At 41.0% G+C, this 14168-nt stretch overlaps 1 protein-coding gene across 2 annotated transcripts in view; it reads left to right on the plus strand.

Annotated features, from left to right (window-relative positions):
• The window catches only part of GABRB3 (gamma-aminobutyric acid type A receptor subunit beta3), a gene marked incomplete at both ends in the record, with an annotated part of 193959 nt that overhangs the window by 141896 nt on the left and 37895 nt on the right, over positions 1 to 14168 (plus strand). The window lies entirely within an intron of this gene.

Raw genomic sequence — 14168 nt, forward strand, 5'->3', positions numbered from 1 at the left:
GAGAAAGAAATATCTAGCAGGCAGAAACCAAAAGAAAAAAGAAAAGTAGCATTTGTCTTAAGAGAAAGGAAGCATACATGTTTAATTCTGGGTTGTATTTAGTCTTCCATCATAGCATTCTACACAACTTATTATTTTATTGTTTACTGGGGGAAACATACATCTCCTTTCCAGGAGTACCACCCCACCAGAACCTGTAGAGTTCTGACAGCATCATATTAGCTGAATCTGGCCCATTACTTGTGAATTCTCTGACTGAGCTCCATCCAGAATCCAAATCCGACAGCAGAAGTATTTTAAAATGTGTGGATCTTCTACTATGACTCTGTCCTAAAGAATGCTTATTCGAGTGTGGATGTATGTGCTGCAGGTCTGGTGCATTAAAGCTGTGAATATGCTCTTGTCCTGCCTCAGTACCATAGTAACTGGGGTTGCATGTAAACAGCACATGATCACTGTTGCAGGTTTTCATCAACATCTCCTTTTAGTGCTTCCTTTTAGTCAAAATTGAACATAGTCCTTGAATGCAAGAATAAGCATCTTTTAAATGAAACTGCGATAATGCTGGTATGATGATGTTGAAACAGCAACTGCTTATGCCTGGGCCATAACTTATACCCTGGTTTTGAACCCAGGTGTAAGAGTCAGGGTGCCAAAGCAGAGCTTTACCTCTATTTAGTGACTTCTTTGTTCATCAGCCTGTCTCGTGAGCTCTTCCCTGTTTGTCACCCTTAGATCTTGATACTGAAGCATCAGTCTGATCCTGGGAAACTCCAAAGCCCAGATCACAAAAGCACTGACACCCATTTATAGACCCATCATGTCACTCAAAATATACTTTCAAAGACAGGTTCTTGCCTCCCTCTCCTCTGTTCCTGGGCCTTTGCATCACATTTTGGTGAGGCAGTGTATCAGCAGATGACATCAGACATCTCCAGGCACTGTAGAGATTGAGTGTGGCACCATCATCCCTCCAATATCACTAGACCCTTTGCACGTAGTTTCACACGCTCTGCTGGTCCATGTCCCATTTCCAGATGTACACTGACGTGTGCGTGTGCGGTGTGACTCATGCACGTGAATAGGATTGAGATATGTAAAGACCTTTGTGGCTTTAGCCATAAGTGTGCTTGAATAAGTCCCACAGCTTCAGTTGCAGTTCAGATTTTCTGGTTTTAATGCTATAAATCATATAAAACAAACAGTTTGAATCTTTCATTAGTGACAATCAATGACAGCGGCCAATGAGTCAGATCAACATTAAGTAGACAACTGAGGGTTCTAAATATAATTAATACTTTTTTTCCTAACAAATTAGAAGAAATGTGATTAATTTATTCTGATTAATTCCCATTAAAATATGAACAATTTATTTGATGAGACCTTTGGTAAGGAGTTTAAAATTGTAAGTAATCTAGGAGCCTATATCCTTACTGCACCTAGGCATCTTTGGAAAAAAAAAGGAAAAAGATGTGTTGCCATATTTTTTAAGAAACTTGAAGTTTATTTTAGGACTTTCTGTGAAAGGTTAATGTTATTCAATGAAGAAGTGTGGGTGGGTGGTTCTTGAGGCAATCAATTGTAAGCTGTCTTAGTTTACATGTGAACATGGAGTGTTTCCTTCCCTAGGATCAAGGTAAACAATGCAGATGCCTCCTGACTGTGTTTTGCTGAGACCTAGGTGCACATTTTCCCTGCATCTTCCACTACTCAGTTTGAATGAAATCAGTGTATGCAGTGCAGGGAGAGAGTCGTAATGCACTCCATTTTTTATGCCACAGTGCTAGAGAAGCCAGTGTTTTATTCAGGAGACAGGTTCTCTCTTCCCTTGGCCACTTGCTGGACCTCTGCTGCATCTTTTCCAGTTTAAGTTTTTGAGGAAAGGTTTTGAGAACTTTACAGTGTATTTTAGGTGAGATCTTAACTGATGCCATGTGCAGTGGCACTGCTACTTTCATCACATGTTGCACGTGTGGGCTACAACAAAAACTTTCATATCTGCATTTCAGTGGTACCTCCTAAATACCCAGCTGCATCCTGACGCTTCCTGCCAGCTGAGTAGCTAATGCCATTCTTAGTCCCTAGGGCATGACTTTCCTCTTCTGTGTTCCCCAGTTTCAAACCAGTTCATCCTCTTTAACTTAACTACATAAGAATGACTGGACTGTGTCCTGAACATATAAGTGAAGAAATTCTAGCCTTACAAGAGGCAGGGGCCAATTTCCTGCATTTGCCGATGCAATTTGTGTTTGTTGTTGCTGGAAGCGCACAAATGACATTACATTTTGTAGTCATTTGAAGACTATTCCCACAAAGGAAGGTCAACCAATTCTAAAAATGCAGGGTATGTAAAATAGATTCTTGTAATCCAGAAAGAGCAGTATTACTTACCAACATTTTTCAAATCAATTTTAATTAAATCATTTTTTCTAGAAGTCATAGCTTCACATAAAGGTTTCGAAACAATAGCTCCAAGCAGTGAATCTTCATGTATTTCAGGCAGCTTGGGAATGATCAATGAATTACTTCTTTTGAAAATGTTAACCATAAACAAGTCAATTTTTAAAGGCTGGGCAGGGGAGCTGTGTTACTGAAAATACGAGTTTGTGTGACACCAAGACACTGGATGTTTCTTGCAAGTACACTAGCATGGAACCAAGATTTAAAGCCTGCATGCCTGCACATACAAATGCATGTATAATCTGTGTATCTGCTAGGGAAGATAAATCATTTATATGTGTATTTAGCTCTTATATTATCAGGGACCCACTTTATGAATCCATTTGGAATATTTCTACCATGTCACGTTAGTCTAATAATAACACATCAATAATTCTAGCAAAGGCCTTTTCTGTGCATAAAATAAATCACTCCACTGGGGAACAGGGTCTGAATTCAAAGTAACTAAACTCTTTTATTAGTGTCAATGCATTTGTTACAGTTAGTTGTAAAAGATAACCAACCGACCATGTTTTTCAAATGCATCCATTTCCACCATTATGACCAGGTTTCTAAGAGCTTTTTCCTCCAGTACAGCATCAGTTTTCAATGTGCTTGGCTTCTGCTCTGAGGGTGAGCTGCTAGATGTGGGACCATGTGGAAAAGCTGGCCATATAGGAATGAATTTTGTATGAGGGCAACCCACCCAAATGTGGAAGAGATAATGTAGAATTGTGTTGCATACTGAAGTACAAATTGCACTTATGTTAAGGTTCTTGAGTTTGAGAAAGGGTCTACTTTTTGTTGGTTTTATATATAATCAGTGATTTGGTAATTCTGTTTCTGCTAGTAGCTGATAATTGTAAAGCTAATGAGAAGAAGATGCAAACTTACTATAGCTGCTGCAGAAACTAGCTAACTCTGCAGAAAAATAGGAACAGAATCAAAATTCATTATAGCGCACGAAGGTGGGTGAATAAGTGTTTTTAGCTTGTCCACTGATCTATATTGGCATGCTATATGATTATACATACTTCTTTCTCATCTAGTAGAATTTGAACTATTTACAGGTTTTATCCCATGTAGGAAATTTGCAGAGACATTTTGTCTACATACTGTGAACAAAATCAGATCATCTAATAGTGAAACAAGTATTCTTAAAATTTAAACTGATAAAATAATTTATCTGTGGTTTGAATAGATAATTTAAAGTCCAATGGCAAAAGAATCCAGTAAGGCTGGGCACTCTTCCAGAAAAAAATCTTAAAGGTGCAGGAGCAGGCTGTCCCCATGTACAGAAAGACAAGTTGTTGGGGAAGAAGACCAGCCTGGCTGAACAGAGAGCTTTGCCTAGAGCTCAGGGAAAAACGGAGAGGTTATGACCTTTGGAAGAAGGGGCAGGCCAGTCAGGAGGACTACAAGGATGTCTTGAAGTTATTCAGGAAGAAAATTAGGAGGACTAAAGCCCACCTGGAACTTAATTGGGCTACTGCCATAAACAAAAATAAAGAATGTTTCTATAAATGCATCAGCAACAGAAAGAGGGCTATGGAGGATCTTTATTGGATGCAGGGGAAACATAGTGACAAAGGGTGAGGAAATGGCTGATGTACTTAATGCCTTCTTGGCCTCAGCCATTAATATTAAGACCAGTTGTTCTCTGGGTACATAGACCCTGAGCTGGAAGACAGGGACAGGGAGCAGAATGATGCCCCCATAATCCAAGGGAAAAAGGCTAACTATCTTCTTTATCACTTAAACACACACAGGTCTATGGAGCCTGATGAAATCCACCCAAGTGTACTGAGGAGGCTGGAGGAAGTGCTTCCCAAGCCACTTTCCATCATTTATCAGCAATCCTAGCTAACTGGGGAGACCCCAGTTGACTGGAGGGTAGCCAGTATGACACCCATCTACAAGAAGGGCCAGAAGGAGGATCCAGGGAACTACAGGCCTGCCTGCCTGATCTCAGTGCCAGGGAAGATTAGGGAGCAGACTATCTTGGGTGCCACCACATGGCACATACAGGACAACAAGGTGATTAGGCCCAGTTAACATAGGTTTATGAAAGGAGGTCCTGCTTGATTAACATGATCCCCTACTATGACAAGGTGATCTGCTTAGTGGATGGGGGAAACTCTGTGGATACTGTCTACCTAGACATTAGTGAAGCCTCTGGCACTGTTTCCCACAGCTTTCCATTGGAGAAACTGGCTGCTCATGGCTTAGATGCATATACACTTCAATGGCTAAAAAACTGTCCAGATGGCCAGGATGAAAGAGTTATGGTGGATGGAGTTAAATGCAGTTGGTGACTGTTCACAAGTGGTGTTCCCCAGGGCTCAGTGCTGTGGCCAGTTCTCTTTAATATCTTTACCAATGATCTGGGTGAGGAGATCGAGTGCACCCACAGTAAGTCTGGAGATTACACCAAGTTGGGGGAGGAATTTCGATCTGCTGAAAGGCAGGAAGGCTCTGCAGAGGGACCTGAACAGGCTGGATCAATGACCTGAAGCCAACTGAGGTTCAGCAGTGCTCAGTGCCGGGTCCTGCACCTGGGTCTCAACAACCACATGCAGCACTACAGGCCTTGAGAAGTGGCTTGAAGAAAAGGATCCGGGGGAGCTGGTTCACAGCCAGTTGAATATGAGCCATCAGTGTGCCCAGGTGGCAAAGGCAGCCACCAGTGTCCTGGCTTGTATCAGAAATAGTGTGGCCAGTAGGACTAGGGAAGTGATTGTGCCTCTGTACCCAGCACAAGTGAGGCTGCACCTCAAGTACTGTGTTCAGTTTTGGGCCTCTCACTACAAGAATGACATTGAGGTGCTGGAGCGAGTCCAGAGAAGGGCAGCAAAGCTGGGGAAGGGTCTTGAGCACAGGTGGTTATTAGGAGCAGCTGAAGGAACTGGGGTTGTTTTGTCTGGAGAAAAGGAGGCTGAAGGGAGACCTTATTGCTCTCTACAGCTACCTGAATGGATGTTGTACCCAGTTGGGTATCAGTCTGTTTTCTCAAGTAGCAAGTGACAGGACAAGAGGAAATGGCCTCAAGTTGCACCTGGGGAGGTTTAGATTGGATGTTAAGAAAACTTTCTTCACTGAAAGGACTGTCAATCACTAGACCAGGCTGCACAGGGAAGCGGTTAAGTCACCATCCCTGAAGGTATTTAAGGTGCTTGGGGAAATGATTTAGTGGTTGGACTTGGCAGTGCTAGGTTAATGGTTGGAATTGATGATCTTAGAGGTCTTTTCAAATCGAAATGGTTCTATAATTCTGTGATTTTTTGCTGTGCTCTGTGTATGAGAGGTGATAACCTAATCAACTTTGCATTTGGTGCGAATAGTGTGACTTCTTGATTTGAGATTATGTTGCTCTTTCAGCAGTTTCCAGATTCCAGTTTTTCTAATCAAATCAAATGTTGCGCCCTCTTTCTTCAGTACATTTTATAACCCCAAAGAGTCCAGAGATTCTCCAGCATGCTGCTGTGCAGAGCAGCAGCCTTGTCAGGGACAGAGCAGCAGTACAGAGATAGGGACATAAAGCTGGCAGCTACTCCATTGCACAGCAGCAGAACCCTGCATGTCAGGTGAAAGGCGCTGGGTGCCCGCAGGCTTGCATGGCGGTAGCCAGCTTGGTGGCAGCAATTTGACCCTGGGCACAACAGCAAGTCCAAGAGCTGTTCTGTCAACAACTAACCCAAAATCCAGGGCTACAGTCATGTGTGAGAATGGTGGAAAGGCAGAATGAGAGGCTGCATGAGCCTATGGGACTGGAAGTCTCAGTCTGAGGATACAGACATAGTTGAGTGTAGAATTGTGCCGCAGGGGATTTATAATTAAACTTCTGTTTCCTGACATACACCAGAAATCTATGCAATTGTTATGTGTGGGGGGAGGGTGTTTAAAAAAAAAAGGGTAAATGCACCACTTTAATTGGGGTTTTCACCAACTTAAAAATCTTTTAACATGTAAGAAACACTGAAACAAAGTGTGAATGGTGTTGCAGTTTGAAAATAAGGTCAAGAATACTACCCCTATCAATCAACATAAATTGGAGAGAACACAGTTCTGAGTACGAGCTCCAAACTAATTTAAATTTCACATAGACTAAATATATCTCTCATCTTCAAACAATATTTTCACTTGGAGTAATGTATCTCTCGTGTTTATTTGCTAACTTCCCAACTATAAAATAGATATTTTAGCTATCTGATTCATTTCTGTGTTGTTTGCTTCAAAGGCTTTTTAGCTCTGCTTCACAAAAATCTGATTTTTTCATATCCTTATTCATGCTATGCATATAGAAGTATCGAAAGGTAATAATTAGACACATCTGCTTACATTTGCCAGAAGCAGATGTTAGACAAATTAAAGTGAACATAACTATCACTCAACATCATTAAAGAAGCAACTCTATAATAATTTCTGAACTTTGACAGGCAGTTAAGTATTCTACATTGGCATATTTATGCTATTTCCAGAACTCTCATGTACAGAATTATCTTCATATGCAGTTGAATCAATATGAATTGTTTAAGTGTTCCAGGTCACAACTTCTACTTCCTTTCCCCTAGAACAATAAGTTGTCAGCCCCAACAGCAGTGCTCATTAACACCACAGGGCAAGCACATCAGTTCATGAACAAGTCCTAAATTACTTCATCACACATTCCAAGAAGATAAGGAAATGAGAACGGCATTATGAAGTTAGTCCATCTTTCTTGGTATCATATTTCCAATTGTGGGCGATGGTGAAGTCTCAAGAAGAGCATAAAAGTAGGAAGAGACAAATCGAGGTATTCCTTTTGTATTCTCCCAACATCAAACAATGAAACTGCTCAGGGGCTTCCTGGGACCTCTGCATATTTTTGACATCAAGCAGTGGATAAAAACTGCTTAGTTTAAACAATATGCATGTCCATACATGTGTGCATAAAAAAGAGTATCCTTTTTTTTTTTTTCTTTTTGAGCCTGATATCTGGTAATTTCTTTTGCTGCTCTGTTTTTAAACATGAGGAGTTGTGAATAGCTTTTAGTCTTCTTTGCAAATTATTACAGGTATCTGCACTGTATCACTTAGTTGCTTCTTTTGTAGGCTGAAAAGTCCTTGGGTGTTTAGTCTGTCATTACGGAGAGATGTTCTTGTGCCTTCCATTCCCATTCCTACAGTTCCTGGTACTTTATTATGTTCAGCTGGGGACAGGGACCAGAATGGCACACATTATTTAATATTTAAGCAAACTAAAATGGTGCAGCTCAATGACTTCTCCTTTTTTTCTGTTTCTTTTTCAAACATTCTTAATGTTGTGTTTGCTTATGTTAAGTCTACACAATATTGAACTGATCTCTTCATAAAAATGCTGATTAATATCACTACTCTTTTCTTTTTTTTTTTTTTTTAACTGAGTGGCCATGGCTAGCTCAGACCCCAGTCCACAGTTAGGACATTTTTTTCCTTTAATGCATTATTTTGCATCAGCATTGAATTTTATCACTCAGCAGTTTGGACTGCTGCTGTCTTTCTGCAACTCCTCACATTCACATCTTTCATTTTTGCTATTCAGAGAAATGCTGTAGCAAATATGAGCACGTTAATGTGCATCCCCTGTTTAGGAGGATGATGATCAGAATGGAGTCCTGCACCGATGCCCGTTCAGGTCTCCTAGTGACCTCCTGCTGTTGTGAAAACTAACTGCTAGGCTGAGCTGTTTGTTTCTGGTCTTCTACCTGGTCTTTAATACACGCATGAACAACTTTCCTCTTCTACAAGGCATTCTTTAAGACCATTTGATGATTTATAATAATAAGCCTTTAGCGTAATTATTGCTTATGTGGTTTTGGCTTGATTTTCTATATTTATCCTCAGCTATTTTTTCTGCTTTGGATGTGAGTTCTTATTTTGGAAGTACATCTTTTTAGTTCCAAGAAAATTGTTTACCCAAAATTTTAAACATTCTGGGTTTTGTTTGTCTGTTACTCAACAGTTACTTTTGATATACAGAAGTTAGTACTTTGATGACTATAAAAAAATCTTTTCTCCAACTTGGAAATGAGCAGTCTCATTTTTTATACAATTTACTTTTTGAAATTAAAGACAGTTTTTATGTCATTTTAGACTTTTTTTGGTTTTAAAAGATAATTTCCTGATTCCATCATGGGTCTCTCACAGCATTTTGACCCATGTCTTGCACATTGCTCAGAACCAAGCCAAGAGTGTCTTGCCTTGTTTCAGCTTTCACCAAAAGCTCTTCCATGAATCAGTCATTTGTGGTATCATTAAGTCTCTGCATCACACCCCAATCTGACATTTACCCAGTCTATGTGGGGGTGATTGAAGTTTCTGATTACTAATTTGTTTTTTTGCTGTCTCTTAAATCTCTCTTGGCACCCTGCTGACACCATTGTCATCCTGATTAGGCAGTGACAACTTATTTCTAATACTTATGTAGGCCCGGCATCTTAATTCATAGTGATAATGTGTAACATTCATTAGTTAACTATCATCTGATGCAAAATTATCTTCAACATACACTATATCCTTCCTTTTTCTTGCCTGTGTAGTTTGGTTTATGTTACAGGTTTGTACTGACTACATCCCTTTCATCAAGTCCCTGATGCTCCTCTTAGGTCACTATTCTCACTTAAAACTAGATATCCTAGTTCCTTTGTCTTATTTAATAACTTTTATCATTTTAATAGTAGCATCTATGCATTTTAGCTGGTTAACTATTTATCTATTCTGTCTTTAAATGGTATTTTTGGGTGCAGAATGAGCTTAACTTGTGTCTGAAATGAGTTTTACCATCTTCTGTCTTTTTTTTCTCAAGGATATCAGGCTTTTTTAATTTCAGCCCTCTGTGATTCATCCCCCAAGACAGATTCTTCTGCACCTATTGGCTTTCCTGTAGTCTTTAATTCAATCCCCTTCTCTGGCAAACTTCCTGGTTGTTAGTTCGTGCGGATTGACCTGAATCCTAATTTTGCTGTACAGCCTTTGTACGAAGTTTGTGCAGTTCCTGATGAATCTAAACCCTCCATCGCTATGCCATCGTCTGAAGGACTGATTCTCCAGCCAGCATGAAAAAGCACTGTCAGAGCCAGAGCAGAAGTACATGATCAAAGATAATTTTTTTGTGTTTGAGGAGGCCATCTGATTACCTTAACTAAAGATTGTCTGCAGAATACTAATCTCTGGCTAAAAGCAACGGTATACAATGTAGCTTGCTTATGCCCCTTTACTCAGCTACATATATTCTCCCAAAGGCCTCATGGGGAGAATGATTTCTTGACTTTTAAATGCACTTTGCTAGTTCTGAGGCATTTGACAACAGTAGATGAATTAGGTAGCCTGTACCTGTGGTAGGGAAGACTCTGGTTATTTAAATAACTGGTCTGTGTCTTTACTTCTGAATTTGAGAAGTACATTTTATATCAGTGTGTCCAGTTAGCATAGATTTATAAGAGTTGTTTTGCTGCAGGAGAAGTATTAATATACATCAGAGTAACTGCCTAGTGAGGGAAAAGCACTTTTTGTGAGGGAGGTACATAAACCAAGTTTTAAGTTCTCATTGTTTTTACCAAGTGTCCAAGACAACAAAAATATTTGCTTTCTATCCTTCCAGTTGGTATACCACACTAGGACGAATGTCACAATAGACGTGGCCCCTTCTGCATTCAATTTGCTTCAAGGATATCAAGCTAACACATGGCAAACTACATTCATAGTTTTTCATCTTTGCAGGTTCTTGTATGGTACATACACAATGATGTCAGAAAATAGCCTACAGTAGCTTAGAGGAAAGTGTTGTTACTGAACATAGATCTCAGAACCAGAGAATCACAGACTAGTTTGGGTTGGAAGGGACCTGAAAGACCATCTAGTTTCAACTCCCTGCCACAGGCAGGGAGATCCTCCACTAGACCAGGTTTCTCAAAACTCCATCCAACCTGGCCTTCGACAGTGCCAGGGAGGAGGCAGCCAGAGCTTATCTGGCAACCTGTGCCAGGGCTTCACCACACTCAAAGGTTGTGAGAGTGCCTCACCCAACCTAAATCTATCCTCTTTGACTTTAAAACTGTTAACCCTCATCCTATCACTACATGCCCTTGTAAAAAGTCCCTCTCCAGCTTTTTCATAGGCCCATTTCAGGTACTGAAATGCTGCTGTAAGGTGTCCCGGGAGCTTCCTCTTCTCCACATCTCAACAAGCCCAACTCTCTCAGCCTGTCTTCATAGGAGAGGTGCTCCAGCCCTGTGATCATCTTCATGGCCCTCCTCTGGATTCACTCCAACAGATCCGCATCTGTTTTGTACTAGGGATTGGATGCAGTCTAGGGATAGGGATGGGGTCTCACCAGAGCAGAGTAGAGAGGCAGAATCACCTCCCTTGACCTGCTGGTCATGCTGGTTTTGATGCAGCCCAGAATCTGGTTGACTTTCTGGGCTGCATGATAAGATTGCCTGGTCATCTCCAGTTTTTCATCCACCAGTACACCCAAACCCTTCTCCTCAGGGGTGCTCTCAGTCCATTCATCAATCAGCCTATACCTCTTTGGGATTTCCTTGACCCGTATGCAGGACCTTGCACTTGGCTTTGTTGTACTTCATGTGGTTTGCCAAAGTGGCCAACACTTTATCCACTATGGGATCAGTTTTACTCTAAGTATCTTTAGTAGATGCAGACACCTCAGAGTTCCTGCTGTCATCAGATAACTCCATATTAAAAAAATCTGGCTTCCAAAACAGGAAGCTTGGAAGATTTGTGATGAACTATATGTTTTGTGTTGATTGTTTAGACTACCCTGTTTGCAACTTCAGGAGTTGGGGCAGTGTTTGAAACCCTCCTTATCCCTCTTTATCCAGTGACACATTTTGATTCCCTGATTCCAAATCCTATTAGCAGATCTTTGCAGGGTGTTCAGATCATGTGCAGGAGTGGAGATGCTCCCTCAGCAAGGCATTTCCTTTAAAAATCAGTCACAGCCTAATATTTTAAATGGCACTGGCAGGGGGCACGCTCTTCTCCACTTCTTTCACAAGTCTCTGTAAAGCAAGAGGTTTGTGTGGGGGCTGAATTTCACATATGCTTGTACTATTTCCTCTTGGGTGCCATGTTTGGCTTTTTTTAGCCATTTATTTATTTTTCGCTTTACCAAGTTTTTTGAGCATAGCTGTGGCACGTGATGAGTTTATCGTACCCACAGTAATGTATTCTTAGCAAATGCATTTTTCTCTTTCTTTTGACTTAGCACTCCTAATTTTGTTATTGCAAGATGTAAAGTTGGATTTATCATTACTGATAGAGTGAAAGGGTGAAGTGAGGGGATCTGGCAGTGAAGGAATGTCTCTGGAGGGAAGGGATTAGGCTGCATCCAGGGCAGTTCACTGATCACCTTTCCAACTCTCTGTCATTGCTGAGAAATCTCTTCTAGTTTATTTCCTTATTCAAAAATGAACCCAGTGAACTGCCTGTTTACACACAAATTTGCTGTGGACACCCTGTCATGGTGTTCGTAGTGGTGGGGACTCCCCATGCAGGGCAGCAGGACAGGGCCTGGCAGACAGGGCCCATCCCAGCCTTGGCTAGGTGCAGCGCGGCCAGAGAAGGGGCACCAGAGCAGCCCTAGGGCTGTGTTGGGCACCTCCACAGAGGCAGAGAGATGCTGAAGCTGGGCTGGCACATAGGCCCATGGGTGGCCTCAGCTCAGGGGAGCCCATGGCTAAGCAGGTCAGGCCTGAGGTGATCTGGAGACTGGCCATACTGCAGCATTGCTGGGGCAGGGGTTGACAGCCTGGGGAGGCTGACATGGGGTCCTGGGCTCTGGGCAGGATTTGGGAGCCCAGGGGGCCAGCAGAACCAGTGAAGTTTAGGGGTGCCCTCCAGGCCTGGCACACCCAAGTGGCATACACTGGGATATTGAAAACTACATGTTTCAAGTTATGTGTTTTGAAAGCATTTGATCACAAATGTGTTCTCAACTTTCTTTCTCAAAGGGCATTTTGTTCATGGTGTCAGTCTTGAATGGGATTTCCTGTAAGAATAACCGGTGGTTCAAATAGTCAGGCAGCAAGTAGAAATTTGGGCATCAGCCTGGCTGTTCCACTGCCAGAGAGGTTGGCTGGCTCCCAGAGTCAGCAAATGAATAGGTTTGGAGGTGAGAAAATCTAAAAAGTTGTCCCCAGACTGGAGTAAATAATCCTTTTTTTAACTAGAATGTGTGGATGTGAAGAGATATGTATTTCAGTTTTCATTCAGGGGCATGTTTTCCTTAGCTTTCAGTTCCTAAATATAGTTTTGTTTTATTTGTTAACTCTGGAGTGATTAAAAAAATTTCACACAATTTCTGGAATGCCTTTAGAAAGGTCTTCTTACAATTCTATGGTGACAAAAAGACTGCAGACTTTTCAATCTGATACATGGGTTTACTGAAAATGGTTTTGGATGTTTTTCATGTTTAATCATAGGAAATAAGAGGGTCACATAGCTGTTTATTTATGGTCACAGTATTTAAAGCACACCTGTGTATGTGTTAACTGCCTCCATCTCTCTTACCCTAGAGGCACCTTGCCGACACTAAAAGAGTTATGCTTGCAATACTCTAAGAAGCAGGAAGACCCAAACAAATATGAAAAATAATATCAATTTACAGGGCTTTCTTTAGTTTTGTTTTGCCTTCTGTATTTTTGTTGATAATTCAAGTAATGCAAAAGAGAAGTATGAATCAATGTATTTATAGAACAACAAAGTAGAAGTGTGAGCAGTCCTTAATTATCTGAAATGGGTACCTGGTAGGTCCTGAATTTTTAGCCTCTGTTCATATCTCGTAACTGAAAAAAAATAACTCATAGCTTTAAGATTTTAGGGCTCTAGCTTGTTTCTCAAACTCACTCATGGCACATCCTGCTATTGTGTAGGAGGCACAATCCATTAGTTGTCAGTTCCCATCTCTCTAAGGTCAGCTGCCTCAATCGTGGGAACCAGCTGACAACTGATAAAGGTTGATTTTTTTTCTTCCCTGTGGGTTGTTAGCAGGATTTCAATTAGTGCAATTAAATGTACCTGTTTTCTTAAGGTCCCGTGAGCTCTAAAATAAATAAATAATATGGTTTATGAAGGAGGTTCAGTGCATCACTGAGTGATTATATTTCTTTCTTATAAGTTTTTTTGGGGTTTTTTTTAAGGATATTTGATGTTTTTTCCTGCCTTGATCTCTTTTTGTGTTTTCAAGTATAGCATCCAGACATTTGACATTTCTATTTCTATTTATCTTTTTTAGGAGGGTTCCATCAGATGCTGAATTTTCTCTTGTATTTGTCCATCATCAGGTGGATTTTGTTTGCAATTTGCCACATAATCTGGACAGATCTTCAGGGGTGCAGTGAGGACAATACATCTAGCTAGCTTTCTGCCACCAGATCAGAGAGCATGATACCCCTGATATGTAAAGGTGTATGCTAGTTTGTCTTTGATTGGTCCTTTGGAAATAGAAACTTCTCATTACCGAGAAGCCCATGTTGTAGTACTTGTGAGTCAGAGAAGGAATATTTAAGTGTTGCCCCCCTACCCCCATCTGTCAGAGATTAAATAGCTCAGACTGGCTTCTTCTTGTCCTGATTTATGTCCCAAACCTGAAATATTTGCAGTAACTTTCTTCCATCTCTGCATATTCACCTACCAAGCTCAGCATTGCTTCTTTGTCAGCTGGTGTCCTCTGATGTTCGGATGAGAGAACA

This window comes from Gallinula chloropus (assembly GCF_964237585.1).
Source record: "Gallinula chloropus genome assembly, chromosome: 1".
Lineage (NCBI taxonomy): Eukaryota > Metazoa > Chordata > Aves > Gruiformes > Rallidae > Gallinula > Gallinula chloropus.